This window comes from Echinops telfairi, unplaced genomic scaffold, assembly GCF_000313985.2.
Source record: "Echinops telfairi isolate 266 unplaced genomic scaffold, ASM31398v2 ScPeMD7_443;HRSCAF=831, whole genome shotgun sequence".
NCBI lineage: Eukaryota > Metazoa > Chordata > Mammalia > Afrosoricida > Tenrecidae > Echinops > Echinops telfairi.
Genome location: NW_022104341.1, coordinates 24,549,403 through 24,555,877, shown reverse-complemented (window position 1 = coordinate 24,555,877; position 6,475 = coordinate 24,549,403).

Genomic DNA, 6,475 nt, shown 5'->3' with positions numbered 1-6,475 from the left:
AAGCACCCATGATCTGTTGGCCCCTGGATGGACAGTAACCAGATGCCTTCCATAAGCTTCTCAAGAGGGTCCATGGAATCCCGCATTGGTGACCTGCAGCCCTGACCAAGGTAACTCGTCCTTGCCAAATACACACACATCATTTCCCCAAAGGCAGCACATGTGGGAGCAGGCCTGCATGTAAGGCTTCGGCTCAGCCTTAGATTTGGGGGAGCCAAGACTCATGTTGGAGTTAACCTCTTTCTTTTCAAGGGAGCAATATTCCTCGGCATTGAAGGAATGATACGTATTCCTTGCTAACTTTTTTGTTTTCACACTCTCATGCATCTTATTTCATTATCACAATAAACACATGAGAGAATACCACAACCATTCGATAGATGAGGAAACTGAGGCTCACTGAAGATCGATAACTTCACGAGGGTCAGAACCACTAGAGAATGGTCGAGACAAAGGGTCAGTGCACGCTTTGGTACAACACAGCTGCCTTCTATCAAAATATTTTCAAATGCCTTTGATCTCAGTGCCTAGCCCTCTGGAAAGTGCTCTTTCTTGCTTATCAGCTCTCTGCCATAACCCTCCCAGCTGTTCCAAACACGTCCACACCTTTCCCCCCCTCAGATACACCATGCATAGATGATTTTCCCCCAAGACCTGCTGTGGTGAAGGCGTGCAGAGGAATGGAGCAGTAGCTGGAGAAGGAAATGTGGGCCCAGGGATGGGTTTCGAGGGGTGAGAAATATTTGAGCAGATATGGGTGCGGGAGGGAATCATCTCATAGAGCGAGAGAGGCAGGGGGTGCAAGAAGGAGAATAGGTGAGGTGGGAAGTGAAGAGACGGGGCTTGAAGGGTTATGGGCCCTCTCCGCTACTTCTGAAGGGAAGAAGAAGATAGGAGAAACCCAGGTTGCTAAGTACCTTGAGATCTCCCTCATCCCCAACACTGACACAAACGATCTTCTGACTCTGTAAGGGCCACCTCTGGTAAGTCTACTGCTGAGTAAATAAATGCAAATAATTTGGACGCTTCCCTTCACCACCCAAAATGCCTGGAATTCATACTAAATGATCGCTGAGTAGACAAAAAGTTTAAGAATTTTAGTAAGAATGGGAAAGAGTCACAAACACATCACTCCTTAAACTCTTGATGTAGGTAAATTATACCTGAGGTCCCAAAAAAATCCAACTTCTCAGGTAAGGGTTGTGGGATTCTCCCCAGCCTGGTAGGAGTACTTGAACAAAATCAACATGGGGTTGTAGCATATGCAAGGCTCAAGGTGAGTTATCAGAGAGAAGGGAAAATCAAGTCAGATTTGAGACTTCCTGCCTCTCAGCTGTGGGGAGCTGTCTGACGGGGCACTGAGCAATCCCTGACTACTCTCATGATAGACGTCTCTAGGGACACACTGAACCATGTTCAGTGGAAAGCAACTAGCCTGTCTCTTGGGGAACTGGGTATGTGTGATCTTGACCAGCAGTAGCTCAGAGGAGCTGTGAGAGCAATTTTCAGAAATAGGTGAGTCTGTTGTCTTTCTAGTGCATATTCTCCAAGTCCCTAGAACAGCGGTTCTCAACCTGTAGGTCGCCACCCCTTTGGGGGTCGAATGACTCTTTCACAGGGGTCGCCTGATTCACAACAGTAGCAAAATGACAGTTATGAAGTAGCAATGAAAATAATGTTATGAAAAAAAAAAAAGAAAAGAAAAGAATGTTATGGTTGGGGTTCACCACAACACGAGGAGGTGTATGAAAGGGCTGTGGCATTAGAAGGGTGAGAACCACTGCTCTAAAGGCTCTCTTGGGCCTCTAGTTGGTTGTCCCTGCCTTCTTTTCAGAGTCCCTGTGTGGCACAAATGACTAAGTATTTGGCTATGGAAGATTGGTGGTTGGAGTCCGCCCAGAGGCCCATTCCAAGAAAGCCCTGGAAATGTCCCAAAAAACCAAACTCACTGCCACGGGGTCCACGCCGACTCATAGCGACCCTGTAGGACAGAGTAGAACGGCTCCTGCACTTTTCTGAGACAGTCACTTAACTGGAGGAGAAAGCCCCGTCTTTCTCCAGAGGAGCGCCTGGTGTTTCGAACTGCTGACCTTTCCGTTAGCAACCCAATGTGTAACCACGACACCACCAAAACTCCCAAACCAAACTCACTGCCATGGAGTCAATGCTGAGACTCATAGGGGCCCCTTGGTGGGTTTCCAAGACTGTAACTTTTTACAGGAGTGGAAAGGCCAATCTTTCTCCCGAGGAGCTGCTGGTGGGGTTGAACTGCTGACCATGCAGATCACAGCCCAACTCACAACCATGACACCACCAGGGAATCCAGGGGTCCTGAAAAAAACGAGCCATTGATCACTGCAGGGAGTACAATGCTGCTCTGACAGACAGGAATCCATATCGACTGGACAACACTGGTCTGGTTTGCCCTGTTTCCATTACTGCAGTGTTCCGTCAGGACCGATATCACAGGCCAACATCGTAATCAGTGCCTTTCTACGCCCTCTCACCTATTTGGTGCCTCAGATGTGAGAACTGTCCAAGGCACAGAATGGGCTGGGCAGTCTCTAGGACAGTGGTTCTCAACCTCTGGGCAGCAACCCCTTTAGGGGTCGAATGACCCTTTCACAAAGGTCCCCTGATTCCTAACAGTAGCAAAATGACAGTGATGAAGCAGCAACGAAAGTAATGTTATGGTTGGGGGTCCCCACCACATGAGGAACCGTCTGAAAGGGCGGCGGCCTGAGGAAGGTTGAGAAGCACTGCTCTGGGACTTAAGGCCTTCTTTCAATTCTGGATTGTTTGGAGGGGAAGCTCTCTTTCCTGCGTCTGCTGCTGTCCTGTAGGGGGTGGGGGGACAAGCTAGTGCTGTACTACCGGACTTCTACGGTCCCTCTACCCTACCCCCAACCAGTGGGATGATGGGGAATCCAACATCTTCCTGGCCTTTCTCTTCTAGCTATGCTGGAGGAGCCCTGGTGATGGTAGTGGCTGTGCGTTGGGCTGCTAAGGCAAGGTCAGCAGTTCAAAACCACTCGCTGCTCTTTGGAAGAAACGCCTGCAAAGAGTTTCAGTCTCGGAAACCCAGAGGGGCGTTCTGACCCCGTCCTGCAGGGTCACGAGGAGTCCAGTTCGTTGGCAGTGAGGTCTAGATCAGCTATCTACAGGAGGTCACCTACTCTAGCTCTTTCTCCTTCAGGCTGTTAATTTTAGACAGGGCCTCCTTGAAAAGGTCAGCCGTGCTCTGTGGAAGCTGGGGTCTGACTAATCCTGGGACTGAGCATCTGGAAGCGTATTTGGTTCTCAAATCCAAGCTGCATTCTCCTCTCCCTTCTGGGAGGGTACTGCCTTCGGCGGACATTCACAGGGACTGGGGACAGAAGGTCCCATGGAGTCCATCTTTCCTCCACTCTCCCTTATGCTACAACCTGGCCCCTGGGTAGCATGTGCCTTGAGTGTGAGCCTGGCAGTCAGTCGGGCACCACAGGAATGTGTGTTAAAACAAATCGAGTAGTGAGAGGGATCTTTCTCAATTCTTCTCCCCCAGTCTGCTTGCTCCCCCTCCTCCCTAAGGAGATAACACGGAGCTGTCAGGTCCTCCACCCCTTCTCTGACCACCACTTGACCTTGTCTGCTGGCTCCTCTTCCTCTGCTGATCCTGTGTCCGTTTTACCCAACATTGCTTTTGACCCACTCTCCAAGCTCCTGTTAATCATTAGGATCTCGGCAGTTTGAAAAAGATTAGCAAACATGCTAGAAGACATATTGAAAAGCATGCTGCATGCTTTAGTTAAAGATCATGATTTCGACTCAGAAAACCGACACGTGAGCCTGCTCTGTCGGCACTTTTGCTTTTGTGGGCAAGATACCGCACTTCTCTGAGCTTCAGGCCCCTGACTTCTATAACCGGGGTGACAGCATCTTATTGGATGCACAGCCTCTTCACGTATGAGGTTCAAATGATGAAGGGGCTGAGGTGGCTTCCAAAAGATGGTGAAAAATGGAAAACAATGGAATTTTTTCCCTGAACTTTTTGGATCCCCCACCCCTTGTATACATGGAAATGTTTTCTAAAATATAACCTGAGCTAGAAATACCAGTTCCATTGTGTTAGACCATATGAAGGGGATGCAACGTCATTGTCTATAAACCCTTTGACGTCGAGTCCATTTTGACCCGTAGGAAAGAATAGAACTGGCCCTTTGGGTTTGCAAGGCTGTAAATCTCGATGGGAACAGAGGCCTTCTTCTTCCTCCCAGTACCTGTGGGTTCAAACCGCTGCCCTGGCAGTTCACAGCCCAGCGCACCATCCACTAGCCCACGAGGGCTCCTTGCCGCGCTCTACAGGGAATACTAATGGATATGCAGACTTTTCTGTTGTTGTTTGTTTGTTTGTATTTAAAGGCATAAATTTGTCAATACCTATTCAAATCAATGATCATGCTGTCCATATACTTGGGCTACATTCTCAAATACTCTAAAATGTCACCAACAGAATGGGAGCTGAAATGCTTCTTTTGCCCAAATCAATCAGAACTCAATTTTCCTTCTAGAAGTTAGCAAACAGCCCTCAAATAGTCAGGAACCTCTTTCCCACCTGCCTAGCCTGCTTACTGAGGGTAGCGGGAATCTGGTTCGACCCTCCTCCTCAGAAAAGGGTACTCATTCAGGTTTCAGGCCAGACCCTCGGCATGCTGCTGCAGGGAAGCGGGTACATTTCAACCTAGGCCAGCTGAGCTGCAGCAACAGACAAGTAGCAACCCTTAGTTAATTTCACTGTCTGTTGGTGTTTTTGTTTATCCACCATGACACAGAGGTATGTGCTTTCAGTGAGGGAGTGGACAGGGGGGTGGGGTGGGGGGATGTTAGTTATTCAAAGTAGGAAATATTTTAAGTCGCTCAGCTGAGACGTTAACCACTCCTGTCTAATCTTTAACACACTACCCTCCCTTCCCAGAATGTTTGTGAAGGATGACTTTTTAACAGGTTCTAAAATCAACTCTTTCCCAAAAGGTCGGTTAAAAATTACACATCTGGAATTTTGTCCTGGTCTGACTGGACTGCTGACTTGTCTTTCGCTATGTCCTGGGGGTATCATTGGGAGGGAGAGGTAAAGAGGTTTATTCCATTCCATCTAAAACATTCCTCCCGTCCCCCCATGTCCCAACCTTCCCCAATTTGGTGTCAAATATGTGTGCTTGCCGAAGGTTGGCTGATCAACCATCCTAGTTGCTGGGACCGAGGGCTTTCCCAGCACACGGGGACTTTCTGTGTTTCTGGCAACCCAGAATGAGTTCATCACCGTAGGAAGGAAACTCCAGCTCAAATCGCTCACCAAACAGGAGAGGAAACTGAGGCCAAGCAAGATGAAAGGATGCGCCGAGGCACTGCATCACGTGCTAACACTAACCGCATTGCTGTCACCAGGGCCCAGATCTATACATATTAGAAGAGCGATCCTCTGATCCTTGTTTATTGCTGTGAGATACAGGACCCAGCATGAGGAAAAATCCAGGCTTGGTAATTGGCTCTTGGGAAACTGGCTGATTTATTTAAGTGCAGTGTGTGAGCAAAGGCAGCCACTACTCCAAGTACATTCGGCGCTGTGATCTTGGTGAGGCAGTTGTACTAATAAAGAACCCACTGCTGTAAAGTAGCTTAGAGCCCAGAGCAACTCTATAAGACAGAGGAGAACTGCTCTAGAGGTTTCCAAAGCTGTAAAATTATGAACATTGACAACCTCACCTTTGTCCCCAACAGCAGCTGGTGCCTTCGAGCTGCCAACCCTCTCGTTCGCCGACCAATGCTTCACCCACTGGGCCTCTGGGGACCCTTCAAATGCATTCAAGCAACCTAAGGCGAATGGCCACAGATAGTCCACCACTTCCCTTGGCTCCATGTGCATCTGCTAAAGAGGTCTGCAGAGCACTTTACAGCCATTCATTAGCTTGGAGATGCTTTGTCACATCAAACCACATTCCTCAGATAAGGAGTCGGGTCTGCTTCGATATTTGAGGGCCTGCCCTGAAGCAGGGCACAGACTTCCCAGATGCTCAACACCCCAAACACCACGCTGTGACCTCACTGCCTGGCACAGAGTAAGGGCTCTGCATGTCTTTTCCAAGTAAATAAATAGCAGCAAGGGCAGACTTTGATTCTCAAAGTGGGTTTACCTCGAAGATGGTGAAATGTAAATGTCAGGGCCTTTCACTTTCATAGCCCTTCCCAGACGCCCTGTTTGTGCAGTGCTTAAAGCACTGGTCCACTAACCCCAAAGTCAATGGTTCAAGCCCTCCAGTCGCTCCCTGGGAGGAAGATGTGGCAGTCTGTTTGTAAGGGTACAGCCTTGGACAGCCTGTGGGGCAGCTTTACTCGGACGCTTAGTGTCCATGGGTCAGACTTGACTCAAATGCAGTGGGTTTGGTATTCTCCAGTTTCTAGAAGGGAATTAGCAAGGTGTTCACAGACTCACGTGATC